At 45.3% G+C, this 21,086-nt stretch overlaps 1 protein-coding gene across 4 annotated transcripts in view; it reads right to left on the minus strand.

Moving 5' to 3' along the window:
* Positions 1-21,086, minus strand: part of PC (pyruvate carboxylase) — a 1,247,468-nt gene that overhangs the window by 1,017,752 nt on the left and 208,630 nt on the right. Inside the window, exon 1 of one of the 4 annotated variants that reach the window (XM_053720002.1) lies at positions 19,968-20,363. The exons of the other annotated variants lie outside the window; for them this stretch is intronic. The gene's annotated coding sequence lies outside the window, so the exon portion shown is untranslated. Of the gene's footprint in view, positions 1-19,967; positions 20,364-21,086 lie in introns of those variants that run through there. 4 annotated transcript variants of the gene reach the window in all.

A 21,086-nucleotide genomic window follows, 5' to 3' on the forward strand; every position in this document is an offset into this window, starting at 1 on the left:
GGGGGGGGAAGAAACCATCAGATGGGGGGGGGGAGACCATCAGATGGGGGGGGAAAGAGACCGATGGGGGGGAGAGACCATCAGATGGGGGGGTAGAGACCATCAGATGGGGGGTAGAGACCATCAGATAGGGGGGTAGAGACCATCAGATGGGGGGGTAGAGACCATCAGATGGGGGGGTAGAGACCATCAGATGGGGGGGTAGAGACCATCAGATGGGGGGGTAGAGACCATCAGATGGGGGGGGAGAGACAATCAGATGGGGGGGGAGAGACAATCAGATGGGGGGGGAGAGACCATCAGATGGAGGGGGAGAGACCATCAGATGGAGGGGGAGAGACCATCAGATGGGGGGGGAGAGACCATCAGGAGGGGGAGAGACCATCAGGGGGGGGGGAGACCATCGGGGGGGGAGACCCTCAGATGGGGGGAAGAGACCCTCAGATGGGGGGGAAGAGACCATCAGATGGGGGGGAAGAGACCATCAGATGGGGGGGAAGAGACCCTCAGATGGGGGGGAAGAGACCCTCAGATGGGGGGGAAGAGACCCTCAGATGGGGGGGGAGAGACAATCAGATGGGGGGGGAGAGACAATCAGATGGGGGGGGAGACCATCAGATGGAGGGGGAGAGACCATCAGATGGAGGGGGAGAGACCATCAGATGGGGGGGGGAAGAAACCATCAGATGGGGGGGAAGAAACCATCAGATGGGGGGGGAGAGACCATCAGATGGGGGGGGAAAGAGACCATCAGGGGGGGGAGACCATCAGATGGGGGGTAGAGACCATCAGATGGGGGGGTAGAGACCATCAGATGGGGGGGTAGAGACCATCAGATGGGGGGGTAGAGACCATCAGATGGGGGGGTAGAGACCATCAGATGGGGGGGAGAGACCATCAGATGGGGGGGGAGAGACCATCAGATGGGTGGGGGAGACCATCAGATGGGGGGGAGAGACCATCAGATGGGGGGGAGAGACCATCAGATGGGTGGGGGAGACCATCAGATGAGGGGAGAGAAACCAACAGATGGGGGGAGAGAGACCAACAGATGGGGGGAGAGAAACCAACAGATGGGGGAAGAGAGACCATCAGATGGGGGGGAAGAGAGACCATCAGATGGGGGGGGGAGAGACCATCAGATGGGGGGGGGAGAGACCATCAGATGGGGGGGGGAGAGACCATCAGATGGGGGGGAGAGAGACCATCAGATGGGGGGGAGAGAGACCATCAGATGGGGGGGAGAGAGACCATCAGATGGGGGGGAGAGAGACCATCAGATGGGGGGGAGAGAGACCATCAGATGGGGGGGAGAGAGACCATCAGATGGGGATGGAGAGAGACCATCAGATGGGAAGAGAGACCATCAGATGGGAAGAGAGACCATCAGATGGGAAGAGAGACCATCAGATGGGAAGAGAGACCATCAGATGGGAAGAGAGACCATCAGATGGGAAGAGAGACCATCAGATGGGAAGAGAGACCATCAGATGGGAAGAGAGACCACCAGATGGGGGGGGGGGGAGAGACCATCAGATGGGGGGGGGGAGACCATCAGATGGGGGGGGAGAGACCATCAGATGGGGGGGAGAGAGACCATCAGATGGGGGGGAGAGAGACCATCAGATGGGGATGGAGAGAGACCATCAGATGGGAAGAGAGACCATCAGATGGGAAGAGAGACCATCAGATGGGAAGAGAGACCACCAGATGGGAAGAGAGACCATCAGATGGGGGGGGGGAGAGACCATCAGATGGGGGGGGGGAGACCATCAGATGGGGGGGGGGGAGACCATCAGATGGGGGGGGGGAGAGACCATCAGATGGGGGGGAGAGAGACCATCAGATGGGAAGAGAGACCATCAGATGGGAAGAGAGACCATCAGATGGGAAGAGAGACCATCAGATGGGAAGAGAGACCCTCAGATGGGGGGGGAGAGACAATCAGATGGGGGGGGAGAGACAATCAGATGGGGGGGGAGAGACAATCAGATGGGGGGGAGAGACAATCAGATGGGGGGGAGACCATCAGATGGAGGGGGAGAGACCATCAGATGGAGGGGGAGAGACCATCAGATGGGGGGGGGGGGAGAAACCAACAGATGGGGGGGGGAGAGACCATCAGATGGGGGGGGAAAGAGACCGATGGGGGGGAGAGACCATCAGATGGGGGGGTAGAGACCATCAGATGGGGGGGTAGAGACCATCAGATGGGGGGGGAGAGACCATCAGATGGGGGGGTAGAGACCATCAGATGGGGGGGTAGAGACCATCAGATGGGGGGGTAGAGACCATCAGATGGGGGGGAGAGACCATCAGATGGGTGGGGGAGACCATCAGATGGGGGGGGAGAGACCATCAGATGGGGGGGAGAGACCATCAGATGGGTGGGGGAGACCATCAGATGAGGGGAGAGAAACCAACAGATGGGGGGAGAGAGACCATCGGATGGGGGGAGAGAAACCAACAGATGGGGGAAGAGAGACCATCAGATGGGGGGGAAGAGAGACCATCAGATGGGGGGGAAGAGAGACCATCAGATGGGGGGGGGGAGAGACCATCAGATGGGGGGGGGAGAGACCATCAGATGGGGGGGAAGAGACCATCAGATGGGGGGGAGAGAGACCATCAGATGGGGGGGAGAGAGACCATCAGATGGGGGGGAGAGAGACCATCAGATGGGGGGGAGAGAGACCATCAGATGGGGGGGGAGAGAGACCATCAGATGGGGATGGAGAGAGACCATCAGATGGGAAGAGAGACCACCAGATGGGAAGAGAGACCATCAGATGGGAAGAGAGACCATCAGATGGGAAGAGAGACCATCAGATGGGAAGAGAGACCATCAGATGGGAAGAGAGACCACCAGATGGGAAGAGAGACCACCAGATGGGGGGGGGGGGAGAGACCATCAGATGGGGGGGAGACCATCAGATGGGGGGGGGAGAGACCATCAGATGGGGGGGAGAGAGACCATCAGATGGGGGGGAGAGAGACCATCAGATGGGGATGGAGAGAGACCATCAGATGGGAAGAGAGACCATCAGATGGGAAGAGAGACCATCAGATGGGAAGAGAGACCACCAGATGGGAAGAGAGACCACCAGATGGGAAGAGAGACCACCAGATGGGGGGGGGGAGAGACCATCAGATGGGGGGGGGGGAGACCATCAGATGGGGGGGGGAGAGACCATCAGATGGGGGGGGAGAGACCATCAGATGGGGGGAGAGAGACCATCAGATGGGGGGGGAGAGAGACCATCAGATGGGAAGAGAGACCATCAGATGGGAAGAGAGACCATCAGATGGGAAGAGAGACCATCAGATGGGAAGAGAGACCATCAGATGGGAAGAGAGACCATCAGATGGGGGGGACCACCAGATGGGGGGGGGAGGGAGACCCTCAGATGGGGGGGGGGAGAGACCCTCAGATATGGGGGGGAGAGACCCTCAGATATGGGGGGGGGAAGAGACCATCAGATGGGGGGGGGAAGAGACCATCAGATGGGGGGGAGAGACCATCAGGGGGGGGAGACCATCAGGGGGGGGAGACCATCAGGGGGGGGAGACCATCAGGGGGGGGAGACCATCAGGGGGGGGAGACCCTCAAGGGGGGGGGAGAGACCATCAGATGGGGGGGAAGAGACCCTCAGATGGGGGGGAAGAGACCCTCAGATGGGGGGGAAGAGACCCTCAGATGGGGGGGAAGAGACCCTCAGATGGGGGGGAAGAGACCCTCAGATGGGGGGGAAGAGACCATCAGATGGGGGGGAAGAGACCATCGGGGGGGGGAAAGACCATCAGATGGGGGGGAGACCATCAGATGGGGGGGGGAGACCATCAGATGGGGGGGAGAGACCATCAGATGGGGGGGGGGGGAGAGACCATCAGATGGGGGGGGGGGGAGAGACCATCAGATGGGGGGGGGGGAGAGACCATCAGATGGGTGGGGGAGACCATCAGATGGGGGGGGGAGACCATCAGATGGGGGGGGGGAGACCATCAGATGGGGGGGGAGAGGAGAGACCATCAGATGGGGGGGAGAGACCATCAGATGGGTGGGGGAGACCATCAGATGGGGGGGGAGAGACCATCAGATGGGGGGGGGACCATCAGATGGGGGGAGAGAAACCAACAGATGGGGGGAGAGAGACCATCGGATGGGGGGAGAGAGACCATCGGATGGGGGGAGAGAGACCATCGGATGGGGGGAGAGAGACCATCGGAGGGGGGGAGAGAGACCATCGGATGGGGGGAGAGAGACCATCGGATGGGGGGAGAGAGACCATCGGATGGGGGGAGAGAGACCATCGGATGGGGGGAGAGAGACCATCGGATGGGGGGAGAGAGACCATCGGATGGGGGGAGAGAGACCATCAGATGGGGGAGAGAGACCATCAGATGGGGGGAGAGAGACCATCAGATGGGGGGAGAGAGACCATCAGATGGGGGGAGAGAGACCATCAGATGGGGGGGAGAGAGACCATCAGATGGGAAGAGAGACCATCAGATGGGAAGAGAGACCATCAGATGGGGGGGGGACCACCAGATGGGGGGGGGGGGGGACCATCAGATGGGGGGGGGAGAGACCATCAGATGGGGGGGGGGAGAGACCAACAGATGGGGGGGAGAGAGACCATCAGATGGGGGGGGAAAGAGACCATCAGATGGGGATGGTGAGAGACCATCAGATGGGAAGAGAGACCATCAGATGGGAAGAGAGACCATCAGATGGGAAGAGAGACCATCAGATGGGAAGAGAGACCATCAGATGGGAAGAGAGACCATCAGATGGGAAGAGAGACCATCAGATGGGGGAGAGAGACCATCAGATGGGGGGAGAGAGACCATCAGATGGGGGGAGAGAGACCATCAGATGGGGGGAGAGAGACCATCAGATGGGGGGAGAGAGACCATCAGATGGGGGGGAGAGAGACCATCAGATGGGGGGAGAGAGACAATCAGATGGGGGGAGAGAGACCATCAGATGGGGGGAGAGAGACCATCAGATGGGGGGAGAGAGACCATCAGATGGGGGGAGAGAGACCATCAGATGGGGGGGAGAGAGACCATCAGATGGGGGGAGAGAGACCATCAGATGGGGGGAGAGAGACCATCAGATGGGGGGAGAGAGACCATCAGATGGGGGGAGAGAGACCATCAGATGGGGGGAGAGAGACCATCAGATGGGGGGAGAGAGACCATCAGATGGGGGGAGAGAGACCATCAGATGGGGAAAGAGACCATTAGAAGCTAATTCTCCCCAGTCATTTGCTCATCTCAGCAGTTAAAAAGCAAATGCTAAAGAAGCTGTCCCAATAACAGGAAAAGAACTCAGAAATCCGAGCAACGAGCTATTACATGCTGGCCCCCGGGCCCCTAGTGTAATCTAGCAGTGATTGGCCATTTATTTCTAGACAGACGGGTAAAGGCCTCTAGTTTATAACACACATTATATAAAAGAACATTTCCTAAATAGCACCATAAAGTAAACGGCATCGCATCTCGGCATCACACCAGACGCGGCTGTTTAACTGCAATCAGCTCCTTCACACAAAAACTGCTATTTTGTTCCCTAAATGACACCAGAAAACTGCTCCAGTCAAGTTCATTCAGCAGACAGGACATCGATAACGCTCTGCAGAGAAAAGAGACGGCCAGGCAAGCACAGATTGTGACAGCAAGTGACAGAACAAGAAAGCATGTGAGAGTACAGGAGTGAGCGCATGTGAGAGAGAGTACAGGATTGAGCGCATGTGAGAGAGAGTACAGGAGTGAGCGAATGTGAGAGAGAGTACAGGAGTGAGAGCATGTGAGAGAGAGTACAGGAGTGAGCGCATGTGAGAGAGAGTACAGGAGTGAGCGCATGTGAGAGAGAGTACAGGAGTGAGCGCATGTGAGAGAGAGTACAGGAGTGAGCGCATGTGAGAGAGAGTACAGAAGTGAGAGCATGTGAGAGAGAGTACAGGAGTGAGCGCATGTGAGAGAGAGTACAGGAGTGAGAGCATGTGAGAGAGAGTACAGGAGTGAGCGCATGTGAGAGAGAGTACAGGAGTGAGCGCATGTGAGAGAGAGTACAGGAGTGAGCGCATGTGAGAGAGAGTACAGGAGTGAGCGCATGTGAGAGAGAGTACAGGAGTGAGCGCATGTGAGATTGAGTACAGGAGTGAGCGAATGTGAGATTGAGTACAGGAGTGAGCGCATGTGAGAGAGAGTACAGGAGTGAGCGCATGTGAGAGAGAGTACAGGAGTGAGCGCATGTGAGAGAGAGTACAGGAGTGAGAGCATGTGAGAGAGAGTACAGGAGTGAGAGCATGTGAGAGAGAGTACAGGAGTGAGCGCATGTGAGAAAGAGTACAGGAGTGAGAGCATGTGAGAGAGAGTACAGGAGTGAGCGCATGTGAGAGAGAGTACAGGAGTGAGCGCATGTGAGAAAGAGTACAGGAGTGAGAGAATGTGAGAGAGAGTACAGGAGTGAGAGCATGTGAGAGAGAGTACAGGAGTGAGAGCATGTGAGATTGAGTACAGGAGTGAGAGCATGTGAGATTGAGTACAGGAGTGAGCGCATGTGAGATTGAGTACAGGAGTGAGAGCATGTGAGATTGAGTACAGGAGTGAGAGCATGTGAGAGAGAGTACAGGAGTGAGAGCATGTGAGAGAGAGTACAGGAGTGAGAGCATGTGAGAGTACAGGAGTGAGCGCATGTGAGAAAGAGTACAGGAGTGAGAGAATGTGAGAGAGAGTACAGGAGTGAGAGCATGTGAGAGAGAGTACAGGAGTGAGAGCATGTGAGATTGAGTACAGGAGTGAGCGCATGTGAGATTGAGTACAGGAGTGAGAGCATGTGAGATTGAGTACAGGAGTGAGCGCATGTGAGATTGAGTACAGGAGTGAGAGCATGTGAGATTGAGTACAGGAGTGAGAGCATGTGAGAGAGAGTACAGGAGTGAGCGCATGTGAGAGAGAGTACAGGAGTGAGCGCATGTGAGAGAGAGTACAGGAGTGAGCGCATGTGAGATTGAGTACAGGAGTGAGCGCATGTGAGAGAGAGTACAGGAGTGAGCGCATGTGAGAGAGAGTACAGGAGTGAGAGCATGTGAGATTGAGTACAGGAGTGAGCGCATGTGAGAGAGAGTACAGGAGTGAGCGCATGTGAGAGAGAGTACAGGAGTGAGAGCATGTGAGAGAGAGTACAGGAGTGAGCGCATGTGAGAGAGAGTACAGGAGTCAGAGCATATGAGAGAGAGTACAGGAGTGAGCGCATGTGAGAGAGAGTACAGGAGTGAGAGCATATGAGAGAGAGTACAGGAGTGAGAGCATGTGAGAGAGAGTACAGGAGTGAGCGCATGTGAGAGAGAGTACAGGAGTGAGAGCATGTGAGAGAGAGTACAGGAGTGAGAGCATGTGAGAGAGAGTACAGGAGTGAGCGCATGTGAGAGAGAGTACAGGAGTGAGCGCATGTGAGATTGAGTACAGGAGTGAGCGCATGTGAGAGAGAGTACAGGAGTGAGCGCATGTGAGAGAGAGTACAGGAGTGAGAGCATGTGAGAGAGACTACAGGAGTGAGAGCATGTGAGAGAGACTACAGGAGTGAGAGCATGTGAGAGAGACTACAGAAGTGAGAGCATGTGAGAGATTGCATGAGAAAATAAGTGTGCATGAGTGAGAGAGTGCATGAGAAAATAAGTGTGCATGAGTGAGAGAGTGCATGAGAATACAAGTGTGCATGAATGAGAGTGCATGAGAATACAAGTGTGCAGGAGTGAGAGTGCATGAGAATACAAGTGTGCAGGAGTGAGAGAGTGCATGAGAATACAAGTGTGCATGAGAGAGAGTACATGAGAATACAAGTGTGCATAAGTGAGAGAGTGCATGAGAATACACGTGTGCATAAGTGAGAGAGTGCATGAGAATACAAGTGTGCATAAGTGAGTGCATGAGAATACAAGTGTGCATAAGTGAGTGCATGAGAATACAAGTGTGCATGAGTGAGAGAGTGCATGAGAATACAAGTGTGCATAAGTGAGTGCATGAGAATACAAGTGTGCATGAGTGAGAGAGTGCATGAGAATACAAGTGTGCAGGAGTGAAAGAGTGCATGAGAATACAAGTGTGCAGGAGTGAAAGAGTGCATGAGAATACACGTGTGCATATGTGAGAGAGTGCATGAGAATACAAGTGTGCATGAGTGAGAGAGTGCATGAGAATACAAGTGTGCATGAGAATACAAGTGTGCATAAGTGAGAGTGCATGAGAATACAAGTGTGCAGGAGTGAGAGAGTGCATGAGATTACAAGTGTGCATGAGCAAGAGTCTATGAGAATACATGTGTGCATCATTGAGAGAGTGCATGAGAATACAAGTGTGCATGAGTGAGAGAGTGCATGAGAATACAAGTGTGCATGAGTGAGAGAGTGCATGAGAATACAAGTGTGCATAAGTGAGTGCATGAGAATACAAGTGTGCATAAGTGAGAGTGCATGAGAATACATATGTGCATGAGTGAGAGTGCATTAGAATACAAGTGTGCATGAGTGAGAGTGCATGAGAATACAAGTGTGCATGAGTGAGAGAGTGCATGAGAATACAAGTGTGCATATGTGAGAGAGTATATGAGAATACAAGAGTGCATGAGCGAGAGTGCATGAGAATACAAGTGTGCAGGAGTGAGAGAGTGCATAAGTGAGAGTGCATGAGAATACAAGTGTGCCGGAGTGTGAGAGTGCATGAGAATACAAGTGTGCATGAGTGAGAGAGTGCATGAGAATACATGTGTGCATGAGAGAGAGAGTGCATGAGAATACAAGTGTGCATGAGAGAGAGAGTGCATGAGAATACAAGTGTGCATGAGTGAGAGTGTATGAGAATACAAGTGTGCATGAGTGAGAGTGTATGAGAATACAAGTGTGCATAAGTGAGAGAGTGCATGAGAATACAAGTGTGCATAAGTGAGTGCTTGAGAATACACGTGTGCATAAGTGAGAGTGCATGAGAATACAAGTGTGCATAAGTGAGTGCTTTAGAATACAAGTGTGCATAAGTGAGAGAGTGCATGAGAATACAAGTGTGCATGTGAGAGAGTGCATGAGAATACAAGTGTGCATGTGAGAGAGTGCATGAGAATACAAGTGTGCATAAGTGAGAGTGCATGAGAATACAAGTGTGCATAAGTGAGAGTGCATGAGAATACAAGTGTGCATAAGTGAGTGCATGAGAATACAAGTGTGCATAAGTGAGTGCATGAGAATACAAGTGTGCATAAGTGAGTGCATGAGAATACAAGTGTGCATAAGTGAGAGAGTGCATGAGAATACAAGTGTGCATAGGTGAGAGTGCATGAGAATACAAGTGTGCAGGAGTGAGAGAGCGCATGAGAATACAAGTGTGCATAAGTGAGTGCATGAGAATACAAGTGTGCATAAGTGAGTGCATGAGAATACAAGTGTGCATAAGTGAGTGCATGAGAATACAAGTGAGCATGAGTGAGAGTGCATGAGAATACAAGTGTGCATAAGTGAGTGCATGAGAATACAAGTGTGCATAAGTGAGTGCATGAGAATACAAGTGTGCATGAGTGAGTGCATGAGAATACAAGTGTGCATAAGTGAGAGAGTGCATGAGAATACAAGTGTGCATAAGTGAGAGTGCATGAGAATACAAGTGTGCATGAGTGAGAGTGCATGAGAATACAAGTGTGCATAAGTGAGAGTGCATGAGAATACAGGTGTGCATGAGTGAGAGAGTGCATGAGAATACAAGTGTGCATTAGTGAGAGATTACGTGAGAATACAAGTGTGCATGAGTGAGAGAGTACGTGAGAATACATGTGTGCATAAGTAACAGTGCATGAGAATACAAGTGTGCATGAGCGAGAGTGCATGAGAATACAATTGTGCAGGAGTGAGAGAGTGCATAAGTGAGAGTGCATGAGAATACAAGTGTGCCGGAGTGTGAGAGTGCATGAGAATACAAGTGTGCATGAGCGAGAGTGCATGAGAATACAAGTGTGCATGAGTGAGAGAGTGCATGAGAATACAAGTGTGTATGAGTGTGAGAGTGCATGAGAATACAAGTGTGCATGAGAGAGAGAGTGCATGAGAATACAAGTGTGCATGAGTGAGAGTGTATGAGAATACAAGTGTGCATGAGTGAGAGTGTATGATAATACAAGTGTTCATGTGTGAGAGAGTGCATGAGAATACAAGTGTGCATGAGTGAGTGCATGAGAATACACGTGTGCATAAGTGAGAGAGTGCATGAGAATACACGTGTGCATAAGTGAGAGTACATGAGAATACAAGTGTGCATGAGTGAGAGCGCATGATAACACAAGTGTGCATGAGTGAGAGCGCATGATAACACAAGTGTGCATGAGTGAGAGCGCATGAGAATACACGTGTGCATAAGTGAGTGCTTGAGAATACACGTGTGCATAAGTGAGAGTGCATGAGAATACAAGTGTGCATAAGTGAGAGAGAGCATGAGAATACAAGTGTGCATAAGTGAGAGAGTGCATGAGAATACAAGTGTGCATATGTGAGAGAGTACATGAGAATACAAGTGTGCATATGTGAGAGAGTGCATGAGAATACAAGTGTGCATAAGTGAGAGAGTACATGAGAATACAAGTGTGCATATGTGAGAGAGTGCATGAGAATACAAGTGTGCATAAGTGAGAGAGTGCATGAGAATACAAGTGTGCATAAGTGAGAGAGAGCATGAGAATACAAGTGTGCATGAGTGAGAGTGTATGAGAAAACAAGTGTGCATAAGTGAGAGAGTACATGAGAATACAAGTGTGCATAAGTGAATGCATGAGAATACAAGTGTGCATGAGTGAGAGCGCATGATAACACAAGTGTGCATGAGTGAGAGTGCATGAGAATACAAGTGTGCATGAGTGAGAGCGCATGATAACACAAGTGTGCATGAGTGAGAGTGCATGAGAATACAAGTGTGCATAAGTGAGAGAGTGCATGAGAATACAAGTGTGCATAAGTGAGAGAGAGCATGAGAATACAAGTGTGCATGAGTGAGAGTGTATGAGAAAACAAGTGTGCATAAGTGAGAGAGTACATGAGAATACAAGTGTGCATAAGTGAATGCATGAGAATACAAGTGTGCATGAGTGAGAGCGCATGATAACACAAGTGTGCATGAGTGAGAGTGCATGAGAATACAAGTGTGCATGAGTGAGAGCGCATGATAACACAAGTGTGCATGAGTGAGAGTGCATGAGAATACAAGTGTGCATAAGTGAGAGAGTGCATGAGAATACAAGTGTGCATAAGTGAGAGAGAGCATGAGAATACAAGTGTGCATGAGTGAGAGTGTATGAGAATACACGTGTGCATAAGTGAGAGAGTACATGAGAATACAAGTGTGCATGAGTGAGAGCGCATGATAACACAAGTGTGCATGAGTGAGAGTGCATGAGAATACACGTGTGCATAAGTGAGTGCTTGAGAATACAAGTGTGCATAAGTGAGAGAGTGCATTAGAATACAAGTGTGTATGTGAGAGAGTGCATGAGAATACAAGTGTGCAGGAGTGAGAGAGTGCATGAGATTACAAGTGTGCAGGAGTGAGAGAGTGCATGAGATTACAAGTGTGCATGAGCAAGAGTGCATGAGAATACACATGTGCATATGTGAGAGAGTGCATGAGAATACAAGTGTGCATAAGTGAGTGCATGAGAATACAAGTGTGCATGAGTGAGAGAGTGCATGAGAATACAAGTGTGCATAAGTGAGTGCATGAGAATACAAGTGTGCATAAGTGAGAGTGCATGAGAATACACGTGTGCATAAGTGAGCGCTTTAGAATACAAGTGTGCATAAGTGAGAGAGTGCATGAGAATACAAGTGTGCATGAGTGAGAGTGCATGAGAATACAAGTGTGCATGAGTGAGAGTGCATGAGAATACAAGTGTGCATGAGTGAGAGTGCATGAGAATACAAGTGTGCATGAGTGAGAGTGCATGAGAATACAAGTGTGCATGAGTGAGAGAGTGCATGAGAATACAAGTGTGCATGAGTGAGAGTGTATGAGAATACAAGTGTGCATAAGTGAGAGAGTGCATGAGAATACAAGTGTGCATAAGTGATTGCTTGAGAATACACGTGCGCATAAGTGAGTGCTTGAGAATACACGTGTGCATAAGTGAGTGCATGAGAATACACGTGTGCATAAGTGAGAGTGCATGAGAATACAAGTGTGCATAAGTGAGTGCTTTAGAATACAAGTGTGCATAAGTGAGAGAGTGCATGAGAATACAAGTGTGCATGTGAGAGAGTGCATGAGAATACAAGTGTGCATGTGAGAGAGTGCATGAGAATACAAGTGTGCATAAGTGAGAGTGCATGAGAATACAAGTGTGCATAAGTATACAAGTGTGCATAAGTGAGAGTGCATGAGAATACAAGTGTGCATAAGTGAGAGAGTGCATGAGAATACAAGTGTGCATAGGTGAGAGTGCATGAGAATACAAGTGTGCAGGAGTGAGAGAGTGCATGAGAATACAAGTGTGCATAAGTGAGTGCATGAGAATACAAGTGAGCATGAGTGAGAGAGTGCCTGAGAATACAAGTGTGCATAAGTGAGTGCATGAGAATACAAGTGTGCATAAGTGAGTGCATGAGAATACAAGTGTGCATAAGTGAGAGAGTGCATGAGAATACAAGTGTGCATAAGTGAGAGTGCATGAGAAAACAAGTGTGCATGAGTGAGACTGCATGAGAATACAGGTGTGCATGAGTGAGAGAGTGCATGAGAATACATGTGTGCATAAGTAACAGTGCATGACAATACAAGTGTGCATGAGCGAGAGTGCATGAGAATACAAGTGTGCATGAGCGAGAGTGCATGAGAATACAATTGTGCAGGAGTGAGAGAGTGCATAAGTGAGAGTGCATGAGAATACAAGTGTGCCGGAGTGTGAGAGTGCATGAGAATACAAGTGTGCATGAGCGAGAGTGCATGAGAATACAAGTGTGCATGAGTGAGAGAGTGCATGAGAATACAAGTGTGTATGAGTGTGAGAGTGCATGAGAATACAAGTGTGCATGAGAGAGAGAGTGCATGAGAATACAAGTGTGCATCAGTGAGTGCATGAGAATACATGTGTGCATAAGTGAGAGTACATGAGAATACAAGTGTGCATGAGTGAGAGCGCATGATAACACAAGTGTGCATGAGTGAGAGCGCATGATAACACAAGTGTGCATGAGTGAGAGTGCATGAGAATACACGTGTGCATAAGTGAGTGCTTGAGAATACACGTGTGCATAAGTGAGAGTACATGAGAATACAAGTGTGCATGAGTGAGAGTGTATGAGAAAACAAGTGTGCATAAGTGAGAGAGTGCATGAGAATACAAGAGTGCATGAGAATACACGTGTGCATAAGTGAGAGAGTACATGAGAATACAAGTGTGCATGAGTGAGAGCGCATGATAACACAAGTGTGCATGAGTGAGAGTGCATGAGAATACACGTGTGCATAAGTGAGTGCTTGAGAATACAAGTGTGCATAAGTGAGCGCTTTAGAATACAAGTGTGCATAAGTGAGAGAGTGCATGAGAATACAAGTGTGTATGTGAGAGAGTGCATGAGAATACAAGTGTGTATGTGAGAGAGTGCATGAGAATACAAGTGTGTATGTGAGAGAGTGCATGAGAATACACGTGTGCATAAGTGAGAGAGTGCATGAGAATACAAGTGTGCATTAGTGAGAGAGTGCATGAGAATACAAGTGTGCATAGGTGAGAGTGCATGAGAATACAAGTGTGCATAAGTGAGAGAGTGCATGAGAATACAAGTGTGCATATGTGAGAGAGTGCATGAGAATACAAGTGTGCATAGGTGAGAGAGTGCATGAGAATACAAGTGTGCATATGTGAGAGAGTGCATGAGAATACAAGTGTGCATATGTGAGAGAGTGCATGAGAATACAAGTGTGCATAAGTGAGAGAGTGCATGAGAATACAAGTGTGCATAAGTGAGAGTGCATGAGAATACAAGTGTGCATAAGTGAGAGAGTGCATGAGAATACAAGTGTGCATAAGTGAGAGAGTGCATGAGAATACAAGTGTGCATAAGTGAGAGAGAGCATGAGAATACAAGTGTGCATAAGTGAGAGCATGAGAATACAAGTGTGCATAAGTGAGAGTGCATGAGAATACAAGTGTGCATAAGTGAGAGAGAGCATGAGAATACAAGTGTGCATAAGTGAGAGAGAGCATGAGAATACAAGTGTGCATAAGTGAGAGAGTGCATGAGAATACAAGTGTGCATAAGTGAGAGTGCATGAGAATACAAGTGTGCATAAGTGAGAGAGTGCATGAGAATACAAGTGTGCATAAGTGAGAGAGAGCATGAGAATACAAGTGTGCATAAGTGAGAGCATGAGAATACAAGTGTGCATAAGTGAGAGTGCATGAGAATACAAGTGTGCATAAGTGAGAGAGAGCATGAGAATACAAGTGTGCATAAGTGAGAGAGAGCATGAGAATACAAGTGTGCATAAGTGAGAGAGTGCATGAGAATACAAGTGTGCATAAGTGAGAGAGTGCATGAGAATACAAGTGTGCATAAGTGAGAGAGTGCATGAGAATACAAGTGTGCATAAGTGAGAGAGCATGAGAATACAAGTGTGCATAAGTGAGAGTGCATGAGAATACAAGTGTGCATAAGTGAGAGAGAGCATGAGAATACAAGTGTGCATAAGTGAGAGAGAGCATGAGAATACAAGTGTGCATAAGTGAGAGAGTGCATGAGAAAACATGTGTGCATGAGAGTTAGAGCACAGGAAACAAGAGAGCATAAAGGCATCAGCTAGACACTGAGCAAGCGAGACGGTGAGCGCAGGTAAGAGAGCACGTGAGAAGAATACGCTGCACCAGTAGTAAGCAGGACAGGAGAAAAACAAACACACAAAAGCAAATCATATGACAGGACAAAATTAACATTTATTATGAAAATGGTGTTGAAACAGTGACTTTGTTAAAGGGAGATAAATGAGCAGACGGAAAAGCATTATCGCACTGTTGCAGCACTGCTGGGAGCTAGCTGATAACATCAAATGAGCCAATGACAAGAGACAAATGTGTGCAGCCACCAATCAGCAGCTATCTCCCAGCTCCTGAGCCTATCTAGGTATGCTCTGCAACAAAAGATAGCAAGAGTACAAGCACATTTGATAACAAAGGTAAATGTAAAGGTATCTGGATCATGGGTTTGTAAAGACTTAGACAGTGGGCGGTAGACAGTACTATTTTGTACTTGAAATACATTTTTAATATTTAGGTTTGGTGGCGTTTTTTTTTTTTTTTTTTTGGGGGGGGGGGGGATATACATCAGATCCAGAGTTCACACACAACTCTTAAAGGGACATTCTACCATAGAATTGTTATTGTTTAAACGGCTATATAATCCCTTTATTCACCAGTTTTGCACAACCAACCCTGTTATATTAATACACATTTTACCTCTGTGATTACCTTGTATCTAAGCCTATGCAGACTGCCCCTTATCTCAGTTTTACCTCTGTAATTACCTTGTATCTAAGCCTCTGCAGACTGCATCTTATCTCAGTTATATTAATACACTTTTACCTCTGTGATTACCTTGTATCTAAGCCTCTGCAGACTGCCCCTTATCTCAGTTTTACCTCTGTGATTACCTTGCATCTAAGCCTCTGCAGACTGCCCCTTATCTCAGTTTTACCTCTGTGATTACCTTGTATCTAAGCCTCTGCAGACTGTCCCTTATCTCAGTTTTACCTCTGTGATTACCTTGTATCTAAGCCTCTGCAGACTGCACCTTATCTCAGTTTTACCTCTGTGATTACCTTGTATCTAAGCCTCTGCAGACTGCCCCTTATCTCAGTTTTACCTCTGTAATTACCTTGTATCTAAGCCTCTGCAGACTGCCCCCTTATTTCAATTCTTTTGACAGACTTGCTTTTAGAGAGTGCTAACTCATAAAAAAAACTCCACAGGCAGAAGCACAATGTTATCTATATGACACACATGAACTAGTGCTGTCTAGCTGTGAAAACTATCAAATGCACTGAGATAAGAGGCAGCAAATTTGATTGACGACATAAACTGTCCCTTTAAGAACTGATTCTGCTAACTTTGCACTTTGTTACTGCTGTGCTAAACGCAAGTTACTGATCAAGACAACAAACTACTACATTCCAGCACAAAATGACAGGTGACGTTATGGTCTCTTTATAAAACGCTCTATGTTTTGCCAAACTCAGCTGCTGCTTGTAGTTTCCATTGGATAGTGAGAGGTCTCACTGTTCCCCATCTCCCTTATGCACTCTAGCGCCCCCTAGGGAGGGACCGCCTCACACATTTTATCCCTTTTATTAATCCGAGTCAGATCAGGGCTATCCCGCATTTAACCCCTTACCTGACACACAGCCCTACTTCACAATGCAACCCTCCCCTTGCAAACAACACAGTCTCACATAGACTGTAAGCTCTGTAACCCTCCTGTCACTACTGAGCATGTGCACAAGCTCACAGGGTATACGTATACTAGTCTGTGATTGGCTCATGGCTGTCACATGATACAGGGGGCCAGAAAATGGAAGAAAAATTAATTTGCCAGAAAAATAAATCTACTGCTTATTTGAAATTCAGAGTAGGTGTTAAATCATTGTCTTTATTATGCACTTGTTAATTATGTAATTCTACTGCATTTAGCACTGATGGCACATTACAAATAATAATTATAATACCCACATCATCTCAACTGTATGCAAAATAAATCAGTAAATCTATAAATACATATCAATAAATATATAACTAAATCTATAAATACATATCAATAAATAAATATATAACTAAATCTATAAATACATATCAATACATAAATATATAACTAAATCTATAAATACATATCAATAAATAAATATATAACTAAATCTATAAATACATATCAATAAATAAATATATAACTAAATCTATAAATACATATCAATAAATATGTAACTAAATCTATAAATACATATCAATACATAAATATATAACTAAATCTATAAATACATATCAATAAATATGTAACTAAATCTATAAATACATATCAATAAATAAATATATAACTAAATCTATAAATACATATCAATAAATAAATAACTAAATCTATAAATACATATCAATAAATAAATATATAACTAAATCTATAAATACATATCAATAAATATGTAACTAAATCTATAAATACATATCAATACATAAATATATAACTAAATCTATAAATACATATCAATAAATATGTAACTAAATCTATAAATACATATCAATACATAAATATATAACTAAATCTATAAATACATATCAATAAATAAATATATATATAACTAAATCTATAAATACATATCAATAAATATATAACTAAATCTATAAATACATATCAATACATAAATATATAACTAAATCTATAAATACATATCAATCAATAAATATATAACTAAATCTATAAATACATATCAATAACTAAATCTATAACTAAATCTATAACTAAATCTATAAATACATATCAAATAAATATATAACTAAATCTATAAATAAATATATAACTAAATCTATAAATACATATCAATAAATAAATATATAACTAAATCTATAAATAAATAAATATATAACTAAATACAGGGAGTGCAGAATTATTTATGCATGTTGTCTTACTCCAAGCTGTATAGGCTCGAAAGCCTACTACCAATTAAGCATATTAGGTGATGTGCATCTCTGTAATGAGAAGGGCTGTGGTCTAATGACATCAACACCCTATATCAGGTGTGCATAATTATTAGGCAACTTCCTTTCCTTTGGCAAAATGGGTCAAAAGAAGGACTTGACAGGCTCAGAAAAGTCAATAATAGTGAGATATCTTGCAGAGGGATGCAGCACTCTTAAAATTGCAAAGCTTCTGAAGCGTGATCATCGAACAATCAAGCGTTTCATTCAAAATAGTCAACAGGGTCGCAAGAAGCGTGTGGAAAAACCAAGGCGCAAAATAACTGCCCATGAACTGAGAAAAGTCAAGCGTGCAGCTGCCAAGATGCCACTTGCCACCAGTTAGGCCATATTTCAGAGCTGCAACATCACTGGAGTGCCCAAAAGCACAAGGTGTGCAATACTCAGAGACATGGCCAAGGTAAGAAAGGCTGAAAGATGACCACCACTGAACAAGACACACAAGCTGAAACATCAAGACTGGGCCAAGAAATATCTCAAGACTGATTTTTCTAAGGTTTTATGGACTGATGAAATGAGAGTGAGTCTTGATGGGCCAGATGGATGGGCCCGTGGCTGTATTGGTAAAGGGCAGAGAACTCCAGTCCAACTCAGACGCCAGCAAGGTGGAGGTGGAGTACTGGTTTGGGCTGGTATCATCAAAGATGAGCTTGTGGGGCCTTTTCGGGTTGAGGATGGAGTCAAGCTCAACTCCCAGTCCTACTGCCAGTTTCTGGAAGACACCTTCTTCAAGCAGTGGTACAGGAAGAAGTCCGCATCCTTCAAGAAAAACATGATTTTCATGCAGGACAATGCTCCATCACACGCGTCCAAGTACTCCACAGCGTGGCTGGCAAGAAAGGGTATAAAAGAAGAAAATCTAATGACATGGCCTCCTTGTTCACCTGATCTGAACCCCATTGAGAACCTGTGGTCCATCATCAAATGTGAGATTTACAAGGAGGGAAAACAGTACACCTCTCTGAACAGTGTCTGGGAGGCTGTGGTTGCTGCTGCACGCAATGTTGATGGTGAACAGATCAAAACACTGACAGAATCCATGGATGGCAGGCTTTTGAGTGTCCTTGCAAAGAAAGGTGGCTATATTGGTCACTGATTTGTTTTTGTTTTGTTTTTGAATGTCAGAAATGTATATTTGTGAATGTTGAGATGTTATATTGGTTTCACTGGTAAAAATAAATAATTGAAATGGGTATATATTTGTTTTTTGTTAAGTTGCCTAATAATTATGCACAGTAATAGTCACCTGCACACACAGATATCCCCCTAAAATAGCTATAACTAAAAACAAACTAAAAACCACTTCCAAAACTATTCAGCTTTGATATTAATGAGTTTTGTGGGTTCATTGAGAACATGGTTGTTGTTCAATAATAAAATGAATCCTCAAAAATACAACTTGCCTAATAATTCTGCACTCCCTGTATATAACTAAATCTATAAATACATATCAATCAATAAATATATAACTAAATCTATAAATACATAGCAATAAATAAATATATAACTAAATCTATAAATACATAGCAATAAATAAATATATAACTAAATCTATAAATAAATATATAACTAAATCTATAAATACATATCAATAAATAAATATATAACTAAATCTATAAATACATATCAATACATAAATATATAACTAAATCTATAAATACATATCAATCAATAAATATATAACTAAATCTATAAATACATATCAATACATAAATATATAACTAAATCTATAAATACATATCAATGAATAAATATATAAGTAAATATATAAATACATATCAATAAATAAATATATAACTAAATCTATAAATACATATCAATAAATAAATATATAACTAAATCTATAAATACATATCAATACATAAATATATAACTAAATCTATAAATACATATCAATACATAAATATATAACGAAATATATAAATACATATCAATCAATAAATATATAACTAAATATATAAATACATAATGCATGGGGGGAACAAGGCAGGAGTTGGGAACTGTGTAAAGCAAAGTAAAACATAGAAATCACGCAGGAAAGAAGATGCGGAGATGAAAACAAGACGAGAAACATGAAGATAGCAAAACACTGAACCAATCAGAGAGAGGGCACCGCTAGACAAAATAAAGCGAAGAGGCAAGAACGCGACGGGCAACATCAGAGAGGTGGCACAAATAATAAAGCTGAGATACGTACACTTGAGCAGATTTGGACGAACGCTGTACTGTGTGAGGAAACAGCAGAGAGCAGGTTTTATACACGTGGAGTCAAACAACAGGTTTTACTAGCAGAAGATAAGCAGCTGTACTTTGTGCCTTAGGGAAACAAACATTTGGGCAGGGAACAGTCTCACTCACAGGGAGGAGTGACCAGGGAAAGGGGCTTCCTAGTATCTCATCCGCTCCGGGGAACTGCGAGACTCGGATGGAGCCGCAAAACCAGCGCATGGAAAGCAGAAAGGAAGATGTGTTTGTGAGCGAATGAAAAGCGCACAGCCCCGGGGGAAAAGAAGATTAGTATTTTTATAGGAAGATTTTCATTCTTGTGTCTAGAATTAAAGATATCAGTTTTTAAAGGGACAGGAAGGCAAAAGAAACATCTATGATTCAGAGAGAGCACATCATTTTAAAAAACTTTACCATTTACTTGTTTTCAAATTCCCTTGCTCTCGTTTGTTGTAAGTTATTTAATTTATGTGGAAGCATACTGAGGTAGGCACAGGTGTTTTGTGCACTATATTGATACAAACGTGTCTGCTGTATAGTTTTCAAAACACGTGCGCGCTCCAGAGAGTTCAGTTTGATATTACGCGTAAATTTGATTTTGTTTTAATTACATGCTCTATCTGAATCGTGATTTTTATTTTTACTATCCTGCACCTTTAGGACGAAGCGGCATCAGACCGGTACTGCGTATACAGCATTGTCACGCAAATACGCGCTAAACTCTGCCTCACTTTAGAAGAGAGTTTAACAACCAAATACCATTTATTTTATCGAACGGAAAAAAAGCTTTTTAGTGTTTGTGCCAAACAAGTTACAAGAGTACATCAGTAAATGTCATATTTATACGTTGGACCAATTATGGCCCTGATTACAAGTGGCGCTCTAACAGTTAGGTGTGAATGATATTGGGTTTGCCCCACCTGTTTATGCATGTTGCAGCATATTACAAGTTGAAAGTAAACCCGTTCGATTGAACGCAATTTAATTTAAAGTGCATCGGGTTAGTGCGACCTCAGAGCTCTGGCTAACTGTTGCACTCGATTAAAAAGATGCACAAAACGCATTACAAAGTACAGTTACACTCATAATT

Source organism: Bombina bombina, chromosome 7, assembly GCF_027579735.1.
Source record: "Bombina bombina isolate aBomBom1 chromosome 7, aBomBom1.pri, whole genome shotgun sequence".
Classification (NCBI taxonomy): Eukaryota; Metazoa; Chordata; class Amphibia; order Anura; family Bombinatoridae; genus Bombina; species Bombina bombina.